Below are 23,917 nucleotides of genomic sequence, written 5' to 3'. Positions count from 1 at the left end.
CAAGGCTGTTTAAAGACCAAACCTGTAACCAGATGGAACCTCAAGAATCCCAAGGGTCTTGCATTTGATCACAAACTTTTCCCTCTGTTCCCTATATTCATTTTTAAACAAAGACAGTAAAACACAAAGAGCCAGCTGGAGTCATGGCACATATCTATAATCCCAGTGACTCAGAGGGCTGAGGCAGGAGAATTCCAAGTGCTAAGCCAGACTCAGCAACTTGGCAAGGCCCTAAACAACTCAGCAAGACCCTGATTCAAAATAACAAATAAAAAGGGCTGGGGATGTAGCTCTGTAGGGTAAACTACCCCTGGATTCAATCCCTCTTACCAAAACAAAACAATCAATGGGGCATTTTTGTCTAAATTGGAAAAATTTCATTTCAATGTAGGGTTTTGGTGTTGCCTAAGGGAAGTGACTCTGGTGGATGCAGAAATTTAGGGAACAAATATTGTTGGCAAATTAGCCTTTCAATGCATCAGATAAAGGCTGTATTAGAAGAAAATCTGAAGACTGACTACAAGTTTGTGTTCAACACCATCATGAACCTTTGTCCAAATAAAGTTTACTGTGATTTATTTCGGTTTACACAAATATGTCTGCCTGGTAACAAACGGACCAGGTTTGTTTCAACATCACAAACCAAACCAAGGTTGAAACTATATTTCTTGTGCTATTACCAATTTGGTCAAACTCATTCAACATCTCCAAAACTTAGGATGAAAGCATAAAATCCAAGAATCTCCCTGGAAAACATCCTGTATTTCAGCATACCCTAATTTCTAACTACTCCAAACATCTTTACCTCGGTAACTATCAGGACATTACCTCCAGAGCTGTATTTCCTAAACAGCCAAACTAGTCCACAGATCTTTTATTGATAACATGTTTTTTCCCTTTTATTGACTAGAACAATAAATAAAAAAGAACATTGCAATATACTTACTAGATACTATTTTAAAATATCTGATCAGATGCTTTATTTCCATTCATATTGAAAAATAAATTTCCTACTGTCTCTATAGCTTCTTCTCCATAGAACAGGTTAATACATCACTTTTATTTCTCATGTTTGCCAATTTTTCATACTTTATCCCTATCCTGCTGTATTTCTGTCCTTGCCATTACACCAATTTATATCAAAGTTTTGTTTCTCTTCTACTGGTAGCTCCTTGGTAATGCTGCTAGGGAGGGAACATAAATAAGAGCAAGGCCAACCAGAGGAAGAGCTTAGGACAGTAAATCACTGAGATGGGAAGTGACAGTGACTATCCAGAGCCCCTGGCGTCACAACACTGAATTCAACTCAGCAGTCTTTCTTCAGAAACGAACCAGGGTATGGGAGGTGGAAGATGAGCTTCTAAGGTGGGGCAGAGCATGCAGATCAAGGTTCTCCTCTGCCAGTTAACTGATACCCTGCAAGGAGTTACCAATTCATGACCAAGAGGAAGATCACGAGTTCAAAGCCAGCCTCGGCAACTTAGCGAGGCCCTATACAACTTAGTGAGACCCTGTCCCAAAAGGGCTGAAGCTGTGGCTCAGTGGTAAATCATCCCTGGGTTAAATCCCCTGTACCAAAAAAAAAAAAAAAAAAAAGAATCAAAAAGAGTTCTACTCTGTCAATATCACATTCTATCTGTTTCAATTCACCAAGATTTTCTATTACTAATCCCTTTATTCTAGTAAGCCACCTAAGACAGTACTGGAGCTGAAGATCTGCCTGTGGGTCACTTTCTGCAGACATCCCCCCCCACCTCCAGCCCACATTATACACTCCCCAAATTTCCATCACTACCATAATTCACTTACTCCCTCAATACTGGGAGGCGATTTCTTCCTACAAAAGGTCAAGATCAGAAGCCCATCTGACATTTGAAGAACCTTCTACCGAGAATGAGCAATCTATTTCTGGGTTCCTCAGCTGAACCTCATCTGAACTAAGAAGAAACTAGAGCAAGAGCCCACCCCACTTTAGCCCCCTGCTAGGCCAAGGTCATCACAACACTAAGGAAGAAAGTTTTCTCTGAACACTGAGTGAGAAAGAAAAGTGATGAATAGGAGATAAACGAGTTGGAAACTGCCCATATTTCACCTTCTCTGCTATGTGGTAGAAAGAATGTTGACATCCAAACCCACCTGTTAGAGGTCCCTGCCAGAACAGCTATGTGACAGAGGCACAGCCTTTGTTCTAAACTTTTCTGAGGGACCATTGTCAAAATTCAATGAAAGGACCCTAACTGGCCACTCTTGTTATGCATGAGACTTCATCAGATTGGGATGCAGAAGGGGTGGCGAAACCTGACCAGCCTTACAAATGCTTTTTTCAAATGTCAGACGACTATTCCCAAAGGATGGCAGAGCCTGGGGAGGACATGCCTTGACATTCAATCTAGCTAGCAGCAGCTCATGCACTATTCCCATTTCCAAGTGCTAATCGGGAATTTCTCACTCCTCACCAACACCTCACTCAGATTTAAAAAAAAAAAAAAAATCCCTCCTTGATAATGAACGTTTCAACTGATAGCTCAATTTAGCAAAGCTGCAGGCCCTGGCCAATGATCCAAATGATAATCCTTTGTTGATATGGATTCAACAAAATGAGTGATGAATGAAAAATAAAATCAAAGCAATAAGATGTCCAGTAGAGCAGAGCCGGCTCTCCGCTCAGATGGGTCCCACTGATGGGATGAAGGAGTCTTTGGGGGTAGGGTCTGCTCCAGGCACAAATCTTCCCAGGGTGCCCACTGTAGCACCAATTCATTTAGTTGTCTGTCTAGTTAATGAAAAGTAATATTTCAGTTCAGGCTTTATGTTTGATTTGCGAATCAACCACCGTCAACAAAAATAAACTGTCCCCCACTGTGATGAAATAATATAATGCTTACACATTTTCCAGTTTTAATACAGCAATTTGAATGTTTTGCTAAGTGTACTGAGTCAGCTACCTACTCAACAAGGTGATACCAAATCGCTGTAATTTCTATTTAGGATATTTTTTTTTCTTTCTTAGCTGCCTAATCTCAGTCCTACTGAATTATTAATTCCCCAACTGCTCTATCTTGTGTTTATCATCTGAGATAACAACGTTAGAGGCCATGTTAATAAAAAGTGCAAATAAGAACCCAGACTCCCTGCTCCAAGCAGACGGTTTCAGACTCCCCCGCGGCCCCCCACCCCCACACACACACCTTGGTGGAAGGTTATGGCTTTCTTCCCCAGATATTCATTAGTCCAACTACAGTAAAATCCATCTGTCTAAGCAGTGCAAAAACTAAACCCTGGTTCCTCTTCACACTGTTCCCTGTAACCAACGTAGATTGATAGATAGATGGGACTTTTTATATAGAGTTCTTTACATTCAATAAAAGAAAGATAAATTGCTATGTCAAACACAATATTCACTTGGTATCCTGATAGCCATGAATGATTTGCTTGCAACCTAATACATCTCCTTAAATGCTTCTATCCACCTTTTCCCCCATTCCCACCAAAGGCATGATGTTTCACAGGTGAACAGGTAAGAGATTTATTAAAACCATCAAAATCACCCAGGATGATGTATTTTATTGGCTTCTGGAGGAAACAGTGCTTGTGGGTTTTGGACTAACATGCACTCGCTTGTTTAACAGGTGTCTACACTGCACCAAGTGGATACGGCTGAGTTCAGGATGTGACCGGTAAGCAGGGCGGGGGCTGTTCATGCAGCTGCAAAAGAAAATCTTTCCTGTGAGATTTTCAGAATTTTTCACATTAAATGCCACCAGACTAAACACAATTGTATATTCATTCAATTATGGGAAATGCCACCTAGATACCTATTTAATTTTCCCCCTCATTTTAGACATATAAAATGGTATAGCTATAGTTGATTCCACATCAAAGACTCAACTCCATAGAGAAGCAGGGGTGAGAAACAATCAAAAGAGGGGGAAATGCATTTACTCTGATGAACTCATCCGAATTTGGAGCTTGGCCGCCCAGATTTCCTCTTACTCCTCCTCACAGGTGTGGCTGGCCCCTCAAAGCCCCAGGAAGAGACAGAGAAGGTTCAGGTCCTTCCTGAACAGCCCTTTAAAGGAGCAATCAAGATAAAACACTGTGAATGCATTTCACAGTGTACATTTGGAGGTTATCTTCAGGCTGCGTGGAGACAAGGGGCACTAATCCAGATGCATCCCCTCGTGATTCTGAGCCTCCATGGCACTGAGCAAGTAACCTGCCACATCTTCTAATGCAAATTCTATCTTCCAAAGAACCATTATGATGATTATTTGGTCATAAATATCAAGGTTTCCTTTCCTTCTTTTCTAAGGACATTTCTCCCCTGCCCTCACTATAATTGTGATTGACATTTAAGATCTAAAGAATGGCCCCCAACGTGATCTGACCAGGTAGCCAAGATGCACCTCAGTGCACTTCCGTTCTGGATACACTCATTTACTTCCCTGCTCATCACAGGAGTTTATCTGATTCTCTAAATGAAAATCTGGTTCACTTTTTTTTAATTGAGTAGTCTGAGACATGATGATTTTTAAAAAGTGAAAAATCAAAACACATGTAAGAGATTTTATCTGGAGATAACAGCATCATCGAACTTTCATTAGAGATGACATAAGGAGGGGGTGGGCATGCAGCTCAATGGTGAAGGGCTCACCTCACATGTGTGAAGCCCTAAGTTCCAGCCTCAGCACCACAAAAGGAAAAAAAAAAATTAAAAGAGATTGTACTAGAAGAAAGTATTTTCCTCAACATTCGAACCTAGAGCAAACTTGGCAGAGACTCAAACATAATGAAAATAGGAAGAACATATAAAGATGGTTTCAGAGTCATTATAAAATCTCTCTCCTCCTGGGCATGGAGTGGCACACAAAGAACCACAGATCAAAAAGGTCAGAAGAGAAATTTATCATTTCTCTCTTATGCTGACCTCCTTTTGATTAGAAAATCATTTTTTGTTTTGCTGGTGCTGGGGATGGAACCCAGGACCTTGTGCATGCTGAGCAGGTGCTCTACCTCTGAGCCAGCCCCAATGCCAGCTTTACTGTCATTTTCATTCCCTTGAAACAGCAAGCCCGAGGTGCCCAGGAAAGTCTGCCAGCTCAAAGCTGGAGGTGCACCAATGTAAAGAGAATGGCCAGAGACCCTAGGCAGCTCCTCAGTGATTTCCACATAACTGGTGGAAGTCACCAGTTCTGTGTAAATGGTTCCCTAGCAACCAAATGCTCATTTGCATACTTCCCACCCCATCCCTTATATCAGCAGCATATTCTGGTGAAAATATCAGAAGGAAGGATTGGTAGGAACAGGAGAATTGTGGAGATAATCATCTACAGACTTCAAAGCAAAAAAAAAAAAAGAATTATTAGTGCTGAGTCTGATTAAAAACACGCTAACTAATGACACAGATAAAAGAGGGGAATAAGTTTAATTAGCTATTACAATCTGGGGTACACAGGTTATTCTTTTAGAATGAAGATACCACAAGAGGTACTAAAGTCTGACAAGTTGGAGAAATAGACACATATAGTCTTAATGCAAAAATGGGAAAATGGACTGCAAAGGTTTTGCACAGGCAGACCAGAGACAGGTTTTGTAGTTCAGGCTAATCTTGAGGATGCAAATCTAGGAAAGGCTTCATACTAGAAAACTAAGGAGAGAAACCCAGGCAAGTTTCCCACAGTCCAGTCAATCAAATTCTTTAAGGCCTGCAAATCTGTAAAAGTCAGAGGGGTGGAGATCAACTGCCTAATGGTACTACAGAGAAGCAAGAACTCCCTTAGCGGGCTGAGGTTGTGGCTCAGTGGTAGAGCACTTGCCTAACACATGTGAGGCACTGGGTTCAGTCCTCAACACCACATAAAAACAAACAAACAAATAAATAAATAAATACAATAGGATAGAATAATGGTGTACAAACATGAAGTATAACTTATTCTTTAAAAAAAAAAACTCATTTAGATACTGCAAGAACTGCCCCAATATAGTCAGGGATTTCCTTCTCTGAAATTTTGAGAACAGTTGAAACAAAATTTCCTGGGATGGGTCTCAACATCTGAAGTTCTTAATAAGACACTTGGAACAGAATTTATGAAAATGGGCTTTGAAACCAGATAAATCTGCATTAAAATGCCACCATGTATTTCCTGTGTGATTCTGGACGTGCTGCTGACTCTCTCTGAATATCAATTTATTAATCCGTAAGAGGAACATTGTACCTAATTATTCAGAGGACTATTTTCCAGATTAATGAGTTAGTGCACATGCTGCATCTGGTATACAACATATGCTGAATAAGCACGTGCTTCAATGATCTTCTCTCAATAAATAAAGTTTAAAATTGGCCATGATGAAGGCAGGCGTGGTGACACACACCTGCCATCCCAGCAACTTGGGAAGCTTAGGCAAGGAGGATTCAAAGTTCCAACTCAGCTTCAGCACTCAGGGAGGTCATAAGCAACTTAATGAGACCCTCTATCAAAATAAAAAATAAAAAAGGGCTCAGGGGTAAAGCATCCCTGGATTCAATTGCTGGTACCAACAATTGGCCATGATGATATTTTTGTGTAAGTGGTACCAAAAAAATTACTTAATGTCAAAATACCCACAAACACATGACTAGTTGTACCATGTAATAGTTACTTAAGTGTGCATACCACACGATGACAGATTTCTCGCTGCTTGACACAGACACTAAAAGCAAATTTTTGTTTTCGATCTTCCACATAACCAATCAAACATTACTGCTGCTAAATAAGAAAAAGAGCCCGTGTTTCATACCTGACAGAAGTTCTTCTCAAGCATAAATTTGGTTATTTGAGTTCTGGTTGGCCTATTCCTGGGTCTGGATTTTTGTTATTGTTTTGTTTCTCTTGTTAAAAAATAACCACGTGATACACATTTATCTTAATGTATAAAAGCAAAATAAGTATCTATGTACCTACCTACCAATCCGATCATCACAAGTACCTTTGAAGTGTTGTGTGGGTTCCTTCCAAGCACAACTTACCCTTCACCCCAGAAGAATCTACAGCCCTCCTGCAGATTATTTCAATCATCCCCTTGTTTTTCTGAACAGTCTTCTCACATGTGAACAATACATTGCTTTATTTTAGCATTTTTGAACTTTACATGAATAGAATCATACTGCATTCATTATTCTTCTCTCTTACTTTTCATCTCAACATTCTAAATCGCAAAAGCATAATGCTGGGTGGAGAAGCAAGATAGAAGAATAATATAGTATGACATACACACCTGTGGTTACTCTCACTATGCTTTAAGATGAACGTAGCACAATGTCCTTATTCAATGTACTACTGATAGACACGTGGGCTGCTTCAAGTGTCCTGCTATTATGAATGGCTCTGCTTGCTCTGTTCGTCCTCACACATGTGTCAGAGTTTAAGCTCTTACGTGACCCAACTCAAATGAAAAAAATTATAATATTTGCATGGCAAACAGAGTTATTAGAGAAAAACTCTCCCACTCCAGCCTTACCTACTCAATCAAGAGCATGCCCTGCCATGCTGATGGCTAAGGGGAATCAGAGGATCATTTTGCAAAACATTCCAAGCCTCTTTCCAAAACACTGTACCAATTTATAATGTCGCCAGCATCATATGCATATTCCTTTTGTTCCACATTCTTGCCAACAGCCTGAGATTGACAGGTTTGCCAATCTGGTAGACAAGAGATACATCGCACCATGAATGGTTATAATATTAAAACATATTATACAGTTCTGTGATTAACCCAGCAGGCAGTGGAGCATGAAGGGACAGAACTAAATAGAAAATGCAAAAATACAGCTGATTATTTACAGATATTAATTCTATAATGAAGCACATCTCAAATCAGTGGGTCAAGATGAACTTTTTAATAATGTTTGTGAAACCCAGATAATCATGTAGAAAAAAGATAGCTAGATCCATTTCCAGTACCATTCATCAAAATAAGGTCAGAGGTTTAAATGCTAATGATAAAACCACACAAGTACTAGAAGAAAATATGAGAGACCCTACGTATCATAATGCTCTCCAAAATGGCGGCCACTGTCCAATGGTGGCTACTGAGCACTTAAAATGTGGCAAATGTGACTGAGGAATTGAATATCACTTCATTTAACTTTATATTTAAATTGAAAAACTGATGATTCAGGTACTGGAAAACTTTCAAGTACACTTGGAACAACTTGGATATGTGAAATCTAAATACAGATAAAACATTTAAAACAAAAGTTTAGTGACCAGATTGAGGTATGTCAAAAGTTAAAACACAAATCATTCTTAAAAATTTACTGCAGAAAACAAAGAATGTAAAATATCCAATTCCTTTCAAATATCGACTACTCACTGAAATAATACTTTTGATATACTGGATCAAATAAAATATATTATTAAAATTAATTTCACCTGTTTCTTTTTACTTTTTTTTTTAAGGTAGCTGTTGAAAACGCACAGATATGGTTTGGATTATATTTCTATTGGACAGTGCTGTTCTATAACCTGGAAGTAAGGGAATTTTTTTCAAACCAACTCAAATCCATGAGGCAATTAAAGACATAAAACTGACCACAACAAGGGAAATAATTTGTATAACAGGAAAAAAAAGCATAATTGGAAAAGAAGAGAAGATGCTAAATTGAAAAAAAAGTTCAAATATTAAGAATAATATCCCTATGAAAAGACAATTCACAGAAAAAGAAAAGCAAATGATCTATAAAAATAAGAAAAAGAGCTCAAGCCGACTCATGATATTCAAGATACAAATCAAAGTTGCGTAAGAGTATCATTTCTCACTATCTAGATAACAAAGACACAAAGGTTTCACTGATACCTGTTGGTGAGGATCCAAAAATACCAAATGTGAGCATCCACTTAGTGTGAAATAAATATTTTGCAAGTTCCAAATAAATTTTATTACAGTATAATGTTTATAATTGTTCTATTTTAATCTCTTACTATTCCTAATTTGTAACTTAAATTTTACCATAGATATGAACATATAGGAAAAAAACTGTATTTACAGGATTTAGTAGTACTAAATCACACTTCCAAATGGGGTTGTGAAACTATACCCTGAGGACAGGAAGGGAATACCATATCTGGCAAAACTGAAATGCATTTATCCTCTGATCCAGCAACTCCACTTCTAGAAAACTATTGTAAAGATAGATTGGCACCAACATAAATATTCCCAAGGCTGTTGTTCATTACACAGTTAGTTCCACTATGCATCTAATTCAGCTCAGGTTTTAGCTTCATTTGCAAATAAACCCCCCTCAACAAAAATAAAGGCTCTTCACTACAATGCAAAATCAAAACACTAGAAACAACCTAGTTTATCCAAATAAATAACTTTGATACATTTACACAACAGAATTTTTGTTGCTGTAAAATGCAGTGACAAAATTCCATATATGGCTCCAGAGTAATCTCTGAAATATGTTCTTTAGAGCAAAAGGGAAGATGTGTAACTACAGTATGCTACCTTTTTTCTAAGAGGAAAAAAATAAAGATGATTGTTACACTTAACAGAAAACAATATGCAAAATGCACGTATGTTTATGTACATGTGTAATGTCTTACACAAATGCATACATAAAAACATATATATACATACACATGAGCTTATATCTGTCTCAGTAGATAGATATGCATACATATATATTTTTCTAATTTTGTCCACTGAAAAAAACCTACAAATAACAACTGGCCCTGAGGCAACGAGAGTCCCTACAACATAGACTTTGGTCTCTGAATACTATTTACCACTACGAAGAGCTGGGGTAGATAAAGTACAAGATAAGTCTGAAATAGCCTGAATATCCTGAATAATAAACCAGAAAGTAAAGAAGCCATCAAAGTCTATTAGATTCAGAAGCCAATTTAAAGAGTATCCTGCTGACCAAAGACAATTTGAGCTTCAAAGGAAATAAGTACAAGGAATTGAAACACATAAATTTTGTTAAAATCCATGCATTCATAATGATACTTAAACAAAACAACTAAAAATACCTCATTGGTTTTATTTGGAGAATACTAGAAAATTAACTTATGCTGATGGTGGTTAAAACTGATGGAGAAAACCAAGCCTTGACCTTCCCACACAAACAAGAACTCAAGGTAACCTCAGAATTGGTGCAATTAAGTTATTCTTGAGGGAAAAACTCAAGCTAGCAAATGTAGAAGGGAGATCAGAATATCAGGATTTTATAACCCTTACTGAAATAACAGTGGCCACCAATGGTTTCTAAGGGCCTGAGACAACTTCATTGTGGGAAATCAGGCTGACAACGCCTAAATCCAATGATCAGTCTGAACTTCCCCAAGAGGCTGTGTGTCCACAAATGCAGAGGTGACGTAAGGGACCGTACATAACACTTTCTACCATGGACTTTTACCCAAGCATCTGATCAAAGCTTCCAATTCAGGTCAAACTACCAGATTACAGGAAATATCAGAAACAGAGGAAAATAAAAGAAGCAGCAATCAGCAAGCTACACGATGCAAGGAATCCTGTACCCCCAAAAGGGGTGCTTCTTCCACAAACTGCTAGGGTTGAAAAGGAAGAGGGAAAAATAAAAAATGGAAGACATAAATAAAGAGAATCCTGCTGACCAAAGACAATTTGAGCTTCAAAGGAAATAAGTGCAAGGAATTGAAACACATAAATTTTGTTAAAATCCATGCATTCATCTCTCGAGTGTAGAAACTATTCAGATCCTGAATACGACAAAGTAATCATTAAATAAACAATTGTGAGATAATCAAGGAAATTTGCTTCCTGACAGGATATTCAACACAAAGGAATTATTGTTTAAAAATTTTAGGTATGATATTGATATTATGGTTATTTTAAAAGAAAAGGGGCCTCATCTTTTTTTTTTAATATTTATTTTTTAGTTTTCAGCGGGCACAACATCTTTGTTGGTATGTGGTGCTGAGGATTGAACCCCGGGCCGCACGCATGCCAGGTGAGCGCTCTACCGCTTGAACCACATCCCCAGCCCGGGGCCTCATCTTTTAGACATATCTATTATGCAAAGACAAGATAATACAATGTCTGTGACTGGCTCTAGAAAGATCCAGTAGGTAAGGGGAAATTGGGAGAGGGAGAGCAGAATTGGCCCAGAGTAGTTGATCATTAAAAGCTTTCTGGAGAGCAGAAGATCCTAGATTCCTGTTTCAGCACCGCCAACTTATCAGCCATAAGATCTTGGTGAAGATCCCAAACACAATGGCCCTCTTAGTAGTTGTTGTAACTAGTGTTGCAAGCACTAAAGATGATAATACATGTCATGTACTTAACAACAGTACCTGAGCACAGAGTAAGCACTCAAGATCTGTTAGCTTCTATTATTACTGTTTTCAATTATTGCCATTGTTATTCAGAATCACCAAGACAGATAGAGGAAGATGTACTGGGATAGCGTCTGTTGAACCTAAAGCTCTATATCAAGAAGCCTCCCACACCTCTAGGGGGAGACTCTCAGTGGAGACTGAGAACAAGGACAGATGATTTCTGCAAAAGATTTCCCTATTGAATGGGAAAATAAACAAGGAGAGAAATGAATTACAGTAGATGGGGTAGAGAGAGAAGATGGGAGGGGAGGGGAGGGGAGGGGGGATAGTAGGGGATAGGAAAGGTAGCAGAATACAACAGACACTAGTATGGCAGTATGTATAAATGTGGATGTGTAACCGATGTGATTCTGCAATCTGTATTGGGGGTAAAAATGGGAGTTCATAACCCACTTGAATCTAATGTATGAAATATGATATGTCAAGAGCAAAAAAAAAAGATTTCCCTATTTATATGACATACATTTAATGACACCGCTTCTCAGCCTCCACTTCTGGAATTATACAATTAACCATCCTTTGTTATAAAGTTGAAGCTTAGTGTGTCGCTACTGTTGACGGTTATTCATCTGCTGGGATGTAAATACCCATTTTTTTTTATTCCCTTATAAATCAATACACACACTCATAAATGATTAAACATGCTGTTTCATTATCCTCCCAAAACATTGCTCCAAATTTTTACTACATCAGGTGGTGGCATAAATTAGATAAGGCATACAAAACTAAGAAAGTGATAAAAATTCAGACTCCCCATAAGCCAATATAACATCACAATGCAAAGTACCCAGGCAGCCTTTTAAACAGCGAAGAAATACCTGGAATCCTCCAACATAAGGTAAAGATTTCCACCTCTATTAGTAACAGACATTAAATCCCGAGGAACCCTCTTCAGTATCATTTTATTTCTCCATGCGGGAATTCTAAGTGCTTAGAATTCTACCAGAACTGGCCTCTTTCTTTCCTGACACTCACCACTCTGGCCTGGTTCTCCTGCCTCTGAGGCCCCGCACCTTTCAAATTCCATCCCCATCCTTTTCTATCACACATCTTACTGGGTAGCCTTTCCTGGAATTCACTGGGTCTGAGTGATCCATCTCATATCGACCCACAATGGTGACCCCACATTTGAAAAAAACTTTGATTCATTCCCTCATCTATTCCAACAAATAGGTGCTGCACTTCATTTGTGTGATGGGTGTCATTTCGAATCGAGAGGATTAAAAAAAAAAAGAGGTAAAAATCTTATCAAGATTAATGATCATCAAAGAATCACAGAAATGAAGGTGCGGTTATAATACTGGGAACACGTGTCGGGGAGAAGTGGTGGTGCAGCAAGAGAGCCAGAAGGAGGACCTGAGAAATCAAGCTTGTACTCTATCTTAAACTCTCCTCTGAAATTCAGGTCAGAATTTCAATGATCTAGCAGGTATCTCCACCTAAGAGAACACATCATTATTTCAAACTGAGTTAATTACTACTTCCCCACACAACGCCATGTCTGCCCACCTCAAGTAGGATCCATCCAGAAATTTTGCAATTATCCTTTATTCCCTTCATCACTCTGATTAATGCCCAATTTTACTGAGACCTATCAATTCTGCTTACTAAATTCTTCTCCTAAGTGCTTCCTTTCTCCACTGGAAGGGATTATTAACTCAGCTCTCAGCATGGCCTACCAAGTGGGTACTAGAATTCACCTTTCTGTCTCTGTCCCTATTCTAGTCGCTTACCTACATTCACAAAAGAACCATCTGTGGGAAAATTCTGTTTCTTCCTTCTTTAAAATCTTTCAACATCTTCCATTGAATGAATGAATGAATATATATATTCTTTCTTTCCTTTTTGGGGGGGGGTAGAAGGGGAGTACTGGTAATTTTAACCTAGGGGTACTTTACCATTGAGCTACATTCCCATCCCTTTTTGTTTTTTGAGACGAGTCTCACTAAGTTCCTGAGGCTGGTCTCAAACTTGGGATCCTCTTGCCGTAGTCTTCCAAATCTCTGGAATTATGGGCATGTGACTCCCCCACACCCAGCCCATTGCTTGTATTTTGAGCAAACATCAAACCCTATAATACGACCTAAAGGCTTCGCATGGTCCAAGAGCCTCATCTCCCCAGTTTTCCATCACACATGGAAAGTCCAGCCACAGTGATCTACATCCATGTGGTGTGTCTTCTGCCTGAAATGCCCTACTTCATCTTCCATCTGCCCCAAAACCTTTTGACCCCAGATGTCAATCTACAAACCAACCTACAAGTCCACAGGAAAATGATAAAAATAAAATGACTGAACCAATGTTAGTGTCCCAATATTTTTGGAAATGTGAGCCTTAGCTCAGAGGACTCCTGTGCAGCTTTCAATTGAATAGCCCAAATACCTCCTTCTCTGGAGCCTTCTAGACTTCTCGATGCTGGGGAACCATATAACCTATTGCCCAACCTGGGACTTCCTTCAAGAGTAAAGGGGTGCTATGATTAACATTTGGACAGTGAGAATAAACCAAGACTGCCCCAGGGAAACTGGGGTGTACTGCTGGCCTATCTCTAGACCCAGCTGGGTGTTTTCTTGTCTCAGTTCCCAAAGCACCTCTGTCTATTCACTATACATCATGGTTCTCATGTCAACTCCCCTGCTTATCTGAGAACCGCACCAAAGCAGGGCTGGGCCTTGTTATCTCTGTATCTCCAGCATCTCTCTAGTGCCAGGCACCAAGATGACACAAAGCATCAAACAAGAGTAAATGTTTGTTCAATAAATTATCTGAGCTAATAAGAAAGATTAGGTGCCTTAACCTTGACCAACAATTTTTTTTTTCTAATTCCCATTACCTTTTCTCAGTCCAGACTCTACTTCCTCTTTTTGTACATGAGAGCAAGATTTTCAAAGAAAAAAAAATCCTAAGCCTCAGATCAACGACTAGCTGTCAATTAACCAATAGCTACTTATTCAGCACAATTGACCCTTCAGGCTTAGGGAAAAGATAGAAGAGTTTACATTTGGTTGGGGCCAAAAAAAAAAAAAATCTAGAAATGATGGTTGGGGGTATAGCTCAGTGGCAGAGCATTTGCCTAGCATGCACGGGGGCCCTGGGTTCCATCCTCAGCACTTGCACAAAAAGAAGAATGTAAATGAAGAATAAATAATGAAATAAAAAAGACAAAATAAACTTCACAGGAGTTCATGGAAGGAATAGAGAACCTAATCTTATGGCAGAAAAAGGGTTCCTTGAAAAAGATAGGATTTGAGCTGAGATTTGAGAAACTGCTTCAACCTCAAGAGAAACAATAAAAGGGAGATATCCCAAGACAAGGCAGGGCTGGGGTTGGGGAGACCTTGAAGCTAAGCGTAAGATTTGTTTGGGGAGTTGTTATCTAGACCATCATGGACTCCTGGACACATGTCAGAACACTGAATTCTCAGCAAATATGAAGCAACTCAAAAAGGTTCCTGGTTGGTCAATTCCTTCATCAAAATAGTGTCTGCCTGAGACATGGGACAAAGTATGTGCTGCTTATTCCTTTGTAACCTGTTAACTGTAAGAACTGTTACAACAACTATCTTGGGAAAATTACTTTTTGGCAAAATTTTTTTTTAAAAAAGTGTTCAAGTCACACGCTCCTTGGCATGTATGAACTATCTATTCTCGAAAAAGCTCTGTGCAGACCTCACCTGCAGCAGCTCCTCCCTCCACCCTGGGCCTCTTGACCCTCTCATGAAAGAAATGGTAGTGTGACTCTAGGGGCTCTATCGCACACATAGACCTCCTTGTTGACTTTGGGGTTTAAGGGGTGGCTGTAGCACACATGATATCTCCTAAATTGTTGCTGACACTGTCACTTACTACTTGCATCTGTGATGGCCAGTATAAAAAAGTCCCCAAAAGCTGGGTGTAGCTCACTAGCAAAGCGCATGCTTAGCATGTGTGAGGCACTGGGTTCCATCCTTAGCAACCAAGCCGGGCGCTGTGGTGCACACCTTTAATCCCAGCAGCTTGGGAAGCTGAGACAGGAGGATTGCAAGTTAAAAACCAGCCTCAGCAGTGGTGAGGAACAAAGCAACTCAATGAGCACCTATCTCTAAATAAAATACAAAATAGTTCAGTGTCCAGTGGTTGAGTGCCCCTGAGTTCAATCCCCAATACCAAAAAAAAAAAAGGTCCCCATATCTTAGTGAAAACTACCCACTTCTCTCTCAGTCCCCTTTTCCTACCCAGCTCTAACTGGCAAAGCCATAAATCACCAAGAGAAGTGAACAATGAACTGAAACTACAGCAATACCCACCATACTCGAATAGAACCAGCTTCATTAAAAAAAAAACAACCAGAATTCAGCAAGGTTCAGTGGCACTTGCCTATAATCCCAGTGACTGGGGAGGCAGGCTGAGGCAGGAGGCTTATAAATTAGAGGCCAGCCTTAGTAATTTATGAAGGCCCTTTCTAAAAAAAAAAAAAAAAAAAAAAGGACTAGGGCTATAGCTCAGTGATACAGAGAGAGAAAAAGAAAGGGAAGTCTTACTTCACTACAATCATCTCCCTGCTTTACCTAAAGCGCCTTCTTCCAAAAGCCCTACAGCACTCAGGATATTGCACAATTTGCGTTACATCTACTTTTTCAAGTGCAATTTTCTAAAAAGACCAATCCACATTCACACACGATAAGTTAATGAGGTATGTTTTTCCAGTAGTAATCCTCAGTTTACCACTCCCCCCTCCCCCACTAACCTTACTAATAAACTCAACATAGGCTACAAACTTACAGGAGAAATCAACAAAGTTAGGTCTTAGCCAAAGAATCTTTACTTGGCATTAAGTGTGCCCTTGTGAGCTTTACAAAATTTTCATGAACAGCAGTAAAACCACAACAATGAAGGGGGAGAAAACGTGATTCAAGTTACAGTCATATTTATCTAACTAACTGGGGAGAAAAGGGTAAAGAAGATGATACTAAATATACCGTTCCACTTGAGTGATTAGCAAGGAGAATCTGGCATGCAATAGCAGCTTTGGGAAGAGTGCTATTATGAAAAGCTCAGAAACGCTTTCCAAGATTTGTTGTCCCAAATCTTTAAAAATAACAATAATCATCAAGATATTTCCTTTATCTATCCTCCAACAGAGGATGTAAGAGCTAAGTGAAGAACCAAAGTACTTCGGCTATTATTAAATGGCTTAAGAGGCTTAAAAAGTCAACAATATAACACAGGAGAATCAAAAGTGAAAACAAAGACACAAAGATCCCTAAGCTGGAGGGTGCTCTGATCCCCACCCCCAACAAGGCGTGAAGTATGCGGCTGTCAATTCGTGAATGCCATAAACACATCTGCTCAGATGGCGGGAGCCTGGGAGACAGGCAGAGGCAGGTAAGCGCTGCAAGATCTGAGGCTGGACGGGGAGAAGTGGGTGGGAGGAACAGGGGAGGAGGCGTGGGGCAAAGTAGGACAGCAGCCGAGGGGCCCGAGGGCAGAAGGGAGATGCAGGCTGGGAGCAGGAAGTCTGGGGTTGGACAAACAGGTGGGCGGAGTCCCAGAGAAAGTGACTCTGGAGAAGGGGTTGAAATGCCTGAACAGCTCCTGGGGCACCGAAGACTCGCCTCTTGCAGGCTCAAGTATGGTGGCGGGGTAAGAAGCAGGAGGGATTTAGGGATGGAAATATGTAGAAATGAAAAAGCTTCAGAAAGAAGAGGAAGGTGGAAGGGATGTTGGGCAGGACCAAGAGGTCAAGTCAGCCCAAGGGAGGGGAGAGATTTCCAAGAGAGCCACAGGGTGCTGGGAGCCTGGGGGAGCTCCATGAACCAAGGCAGGGCTCCACTTTTCCTTCTTCCAAGTTCCTTGAGAGGCAGCAGCAGTGAGTGTAATAAATCAAGAGCTGGGGCTACCTGAGCTTTCCGGTATGTCTCCACCACTCCTTGATCCAGGCACTCAAGAGAGACCCCAGCATGGAAAACCCTGAATGCTATGACTGCAGTCAAGTGTCAGATGAGACAGGACCTTGAAAACCATAAGGCACGCTAAGTAGGAGGCACTGTTATTGCCGAACCCTCCTACAAACAAGGCCAAGCCACTATCATGAGGAAATGAGTATTCGTCAAATAGGGAAATTGTGTCTATTCCAAGTGAAGACGCCCCCCCCACTAGGAATTCCAGTTATCTGACAGAACATCACATTTGATGTGTTTACTTGTCAAATATGTTTCAACATTAAAAGAAAAACCCTACCTGAGGCATAATAGGGAACTCTTAATAAACCATCACACAGGTTTATTAAAATTTATGTCTGCATCTAATGTATGTCTCCAAGGTTTTGACACATTACAGATCTTAACTAATTAGGTTAATTCCTTCAATTTGATCACTCGCCCAGTGACTTCCAAGTGCAGAGCTGTGTGCCAGCTGCTGGGGGGGCTGCTGAGATGAAGGAGACTATCCACCCCGCCCTCCAGCAGCCTGGCTCATCAGGCTTCTCAGCTTCGGTTTCAGACAGGGGCAGTGACATGTCCTTCTATACATGAAAGGAGAAAGCAACCTCACATTATGGGACCAGCCCACAACCTAGGACATGCATTTTCCAGCAACATACTAAATAAGAAAGTAAGGAAACTTCTTAAAACCTGGCGACTGCAGACACTATGTGTGTTCATGCCTATGTCTCTCCGGGCCCAGCGGCCGTCCAACAACTCCTGTCCTAATTGCATAACCACATCATGTCATGTTGCTTCTTGTTGCAACTGTAACTTGTAAAATTAAACTTCAGAACTGAAATAGTCAAGCTAAATAATTGCCTACTTTAAAATATGAATATATATAATTTACATGCCACTTCAGATAAGCTCTTGAATTATGATATCTGAAAGTCAAACTGTCACCATTTTGAAAAATAGAGTTTCACTGTCTCAATTTTTCCTGCACTCAAGTCTTGGTTTGAAGTTTTCTAAGCAGTATTTTATACTATCTATTGCAACTTGCTTCCCATGTTTCAACAAGAATCTATTTAAACACAACTTTTCTTCCCCTATGCTATGGGGTTTTAAAATTGAAGCTCAAAGAAGAACTATGAAATAACAAAAAATGCATTGATTTGCTAAAAACATTAATAAACACACCGACACAGTCTCCTGTAGCCCTCCATTCACCTTGGGAACCTTCATTAGATCCATTTCCAAAATAATGTTTTCAAGATTTCTGCATTTTCATGAAATATCTGAGTGAATTCCTATTTGTAAGGTATGTGAGTTGATTTACATAGTCAATATATTCCTGAAAGGTGGGGGTATATCAATTTTTATATCTAAACTATTTTCATGTAAACTGGTATTTTAAGTCCCATCTTCACTTCCAACTGATAGGCAGCAATGTACCATGCAGAGGGCTCACTGGAGTGCTGCTCTCCTCATCTCTAACTCTCTGATGAGTCTGATTTCATTCCACCGTGGGGAGGTCCAGAATTAAACAGTTTAAGCCATTTAAAACAAGCAGTGCCCACAATCTGAGATGTCAGCAAAACAGCAAGAGGGAAGATACACTGAAGACACCCAAAAGCAATGCCACCCGCCTCCTTCTGTTTAGTTCTAACAAGCTGGAGAAAAACAAAGTACTGTATCAGAAGACAATGAGGTTTGGACTATTTCTCTGTTAGTCAGCAATCTCCTTCTATAGTCTCCCTCCAGAATTAATTGTCATATTCTCTCCTTGGGGCCATTCTCAAAGAAGAGCTGGAAGGAAACAAGAGAGACTCATAATCTGTGTATTTAATTGTGTGTGCCAGAAAAGGTGCTTCATATGGTTGCAAGTGATATAACAGGTTCAAATGAAGCCTGGGATACTCAGACCCTATGGGAGTAAGTCTCCTGCTCTCTCCTGTTCTGATGGGAGGAATGGTAACACTCCCTGTCCCAGCCCCTGCTGCTGTCTTTTCTGATAAAAAAAAAAAAAAAAAAAAAAAAAACATATCCAGTAGAAGGGGGTCTCAAAGGGCCTAGAACAAGCTGCTATGACTATAACATGGAAGAGTTTGCCTGATCCCAAATTCAACCCGGTGCAGAGGCCCCAGCAACCTGCGAACAATGCCTTGGTCCAGTGTTTTAATCAGCCACCACAAATGGCAAGAATTAATGGGCAAACCCTTGATTTATACCCTGTGTTGCTTCAAGACGCCCAGATCACCTTTGACAGTGGCCAAAAATCCATGTAAAACAAAATAAGGTGGGAGGGGAGGAAGGATGAATTACTGACTGGCTTAGAAAACAGAAATCCGTTCTCTCAACTCAAAGTGAAACTGAGTCAGCGCTGAAGAAGGAAGCTAGAACCATCACATCCTTTTAGGATGAACTTTTTACACGGGAGGATATGAATCCTCTCTACCACCTAAGGCCATAATGGAGGGGAACTATTCCCCAGATGAGATGGGCATCTAGACAACATGGGCACCTCACCCCTCCTGCAGCATCCACCAATCCCTTGTCTTCATGACTTTCCCAGCAGCCCTCTAGAGCAGTTCTCTGCTGGGTCTGCAAAGCAGGAAACATTAGGGGAGATTACATTTCAGTGCTGCATTTGTGATCCACGAAGTGCTAGTCCCAGCACCAGTATAATGCCTATAAATACACTGGGTTGTTCTATCACACTAGCACTTCCTACTTTATAAGCAGCAAAACAAAAATAGGTGATCAAGTCCAAATTCATTTCCATGTCTGATCACCAGCATTTCTAAACAACCAATACAGAACATGTTCTTACTGATCCTATAACTCAGCTCTAGTAATATAAAAAAAGGGGAAGAAAAACCCCAAATTCAGCATCTTGGACCTAAAAGACCCTCAGAAACATCTTCTTCCCCCATTGGAGCTGAAGTAGCTCAGGCCCTCTCCACCCATGATTTTTCCCATCCTGGTACATCCCAAATTTACCAAAATGAAAGGTTATTCTCATTAGGTAGAAGGTGAGCCCATCCCCTTGAACAGGAAGGTTCGCTACATATGTCTGTGTAATGAACTTGTCATTTCCCCAAATGGTCTACAAGAAAAAAGAAAAACAAAAGTACTGCTTGGAATCTATGGTGTGTCAGCCCCCTCCCAAGTCTGAGTCACAGTAAGTGTCTTCACTGAGGTTCTGGTTGATCAGGGCGTATCACTTTCAGAGTTGCTCCAATAACTGAACTTATGGCTGTCTTCCAGCCAGAGAACATAAGCTCTATCTATTTTAAAACAATTTTCCTACCCCACATGCATGGAGGTACCTCATAGGCTGTCAACTTCCTATTGGAAATAAATCACTTCTCTCTCAAACTGTGCTTGCCATCTCTCAGGATTAATGCGTGTTTATGTGGGTATATTTTTATCTTTGACCGTGCAACTCTTGGAGCAAAGAAAACCACCCCAATTTTTACCAAGATGCCTGAGCCATTCACAGCTTTAGAAAAGAAATGAATGGGTGGAGAGCCCTTGAGCCCAGGGACTTCTCTCACACAAACAGTAAGTGGGGAAAGGGAAAGGAAAAAAAATCCCTCTGTAGAGAGAGGGGGGGCAGGGTGGATGATAGGGAAGGGCATTAACCAGCAGACCAAAGGCAGCCGCGGCGGTGGCCGCACTTCGCAAACTGCCTGCAGAGGGGAGTGAAATCTGTTTCGTACACAATAACCAAGCACCCTCTGGCTGCTCGAATGAGCACGAATGATAAATACGCCGAGGAGGGCAAACATGCACAGAAACAAGCCACCTCGGAAAGGTCAAAACTTCAGGAACCCCGGAATCCCACCACCCACATAAACACATCAGTCGGTACGAGCGAAGAGAAGGACTTGGATACTTAGCAAAGGATCTAAATTTTGTTTTTTCTTTGCAGCTCCGGCGTGCAAAGTACAGTGCTTACAGGCAAAGCTAGAGAAGAGCAGGAAGGCTGAGGGCGGCAGGGGGTGCGGGTGGGAAGGGAGGGGTGTCTAACACCAGCCACCCAGGCCTCGATGTGACGAAAGTCGTCAGCAGCCCCAACCGCATCCCAGCCCCTCCACCCCGGCAGGCAGACGCCCCCTGCAGCTCCCCCACCCAAGCTTCCGTCCCTTGCAGCAGCCCCACCAGCCCCGCACCAGCAGCAGCCCCAGCCCGGGCACAGCGCCGGCAGCGCCACGACCGCGGTTCCCATCCCTTCCGCGCGGCAGACACCCCGCAGGCCTCCCTCCCAACCTACCCGGGGATGCCGGGGGAGCCAAGCCCGGGCGGGCAGCGGCGACAACTCCCCCCGCCCCAAGGCTGGCTGGTGATGGCTCCCGCTTACCTTGGGCGCTCGCGGGGGGGCTGAAGGTGGCAAGCCTCCCGCCCCCCGCCCCTTGCCTCCTCGCCTTTTTTCTTCCTCCCTCCTCCTCCTCTTCCTCCTCCTCCCCACAGTGTGTCCGGGTCTCCCCCTCCTCCCAGCTGCTTGGAGTAACAGCAGAAAACCCCGAAGCCGGGCCCGCGTGCGTGCGTGCAGGAGGCGGCGGCGCGCGGCCAGCTCTCCAGTAACTGAGCGCGGCGCGCAGCTCCCAACTAAAGTGTGAAAGAAGCGGTGGCCGCGGCGGCCGCGGCACGGATCGTCCCCCCGAGAGTGGGCAGGGAGCGAGCGGGAGCTGGCTGGGAGCGAGCGAGGGAGGGGACCGAGAAGGAGGGAGGGAGGGGACCTCCTCGCCCAGTCACTCACTCGAGGGGCGGGGGCAGCCAGACACTCCCCCGCCGCCAGTCCCTCCCCGCGCCCGGCTCCCGCGCGCGTCCTGCTCCCCTCCCCCGGGGAGGGGCCTGCGGAGGCCGCCCGGGCGCGGCGCACTGGGGAGGCAGGGCTGGGGCGCGGGCTCGGGGGCCGCCGGGCTGCAGGAGGGATATCTGTGTGTGTGTGTGTGTGTGTGTGTGTGTGTGTGTGTGTGTGTGTGTGTGTGCGTGTGCGTGTGCGTGTGTGTGTTCGCGCGCGCGCGCTCGCGCGGGGAGGCCAACTGGAGAGGAGACTCGGACTGCAAAGCTGAGTCCCTGTGGCCTTCCTGGGCCTGTCACTTGGGTGGTAACGTGGGAGCCGAGGGACTGCTCGCGAGCCCGCGCGGGCTCAGCTCTGCGGGAGATCCGGGTCCAGCGCGCGGCTGTGCCTGGTGGCAGCAGTCGGGGGAAGAAGGCTGGGCATCCTCAGCCTGCGCGCGGCCCCTCCCCTCCCAGGCTACGCTGGACCTGCGGTCGCAGCCAGCCTCCTTGGCCGGGCCAACCGACCGTCTCCACCCTGCCCCGAAGCTGCGGCGCCTGCATGATGAATGAAGCACCGGCGACTGGGTGGACGCTTCGCTGGAAGGCAAGACCGGAGCCCCGCGCCCTTCTCCCCTTGCTGGCCTCCTAGGACCCAAGGGCTGGGGCTGCGCCTGCTGGGGGATGGTTTGGGGTCTAAAAATATCACGGTCCACCACTTCATGCGTCCAGTTCTTTGCGGCATCTCACAGAAGGTCAACCAATTTCCTACTCTCTGGAAAAGCGTGTTTTTCTCCTCTCCTGGCATGCTGGGTGTTTGAAGTGAGCCCTGAATTGATCTCCCTACACCGATAGCCTTGGATGTCTTTTGTGCTGCTTCCCCCGCGCTTCACTGCTCCTTGATTGCCTTAGACACGCGAGGAATGTCAGGCACCCAGAGTGAGGACACCCAAGAAAACAATAGAGGCAAAAGGTCCTCCCAGGGCCTCGCGGATTACTCACAAACCCAGTCGTTTCCCACGTTTGGTCAAGATGAAGTTGGAAGTGGAAAGAGACACAGAGCAGTGGCAGTGATGAGACACTTAACTGAAAAGCAAATTCATAATTCAGCTTAATGAAATGACTTAGTAATCACCCATTAATGTCTAGGAAATTAGCTTTTTTTTTTTTAAATGGTCTTCCCATTTTCCATCTTTTTATCAGCCTGAAGGGCTAGTGTCACATTGTTCCTGCAATGAAACTTGGATATTCTTTGTTATTATTATTATTATTATACATTTTCTAGTTTATTTTTTCTTTGTAACCCGAATTCTTTGTAGTGTAGCCACTTGAAAAGGAGTGGTTAAGAGGGGAGAGTAGACACATTTGAGTTTCAATCAGGGGCTGGCAGCCACCATCCCTGTTCCCATTGGTAACTTGTTTGATATCTTTCCCTCTTTTTCCTCATCTGTAAGATGGGATTGATAACTAGTAGTTCCTTCTTCACAAGCTTGTTGTGAAAGTAAATGGAAGATAAAATGAGGTGGCAATGATGTAAGGCACTTTGCATTGTGCCTGACTCATGGTAAGAAATCAGTAAATAGAATTTTGAAATATTATTATATTATTAATGATAATTACTGTTATTTCAAAGATACATTTGAACCTGAAATTTGGAGTACTTTTTCCACCCCCCTCACCATGTTCCCTCTTAAAGTAGAAGGGGGATTGATACTGAATTTACCCAAATACAGTCAACCTCTTCCTGGGGTTTGTAGGCCATGCCTGAAAACTTCTCCTGTGATGAAATAAATAATGTGTGTGCACATGCCTCTCTGTCTGTATCTATATATGAGGGGAACTTTGAGTACAACACACCCTGTT

General features: G+C 42.4%; 1 protein-coding gene across 1 annotated transcript in view; it reads right to left on the bottom strand.

Moving 5' to 3' along the window:
- The window catches only part of C10H1orf21 (chromosome 10 C1orf21 homolog), a 206,801-nt gene extending 184,803 nt beyond the window's left edge, over positions 1-21,998 (bottom strand). Inside the window, exon 1 of the mRNA XM_005319698.4 lies at positions 21,633-21,998. The gene's annotated coding sequence lies outside the window, so the exon portion shown is untranslated. The remainder of the gene's footprint in view (positions 1-21,632) is intronic.
- Positions 21,999-23,917: the final 1,919 nt, after the last annotated feature.

This window comes from Ictidomys tridecemlineatus, chromosome 10, assembly GCF_052094955.1.
Source record: "Ictidomys tridecemlineatus isolate mIctTri1 chromosome 10, mIctTri1.hap1, whole genome shotgun sequence".
Taxonomy (NCBI): Eukaryota; Metazoa; Chordata; class Mammalia; order Rodentia; family Sciuridae; genus Ictidomys; species Ictidomys tridecemlineatus.
Note: the sequence above shows the minus strand (reverse complement) of the source record. Positions and strands in the feature narration are given on the sequence as shown.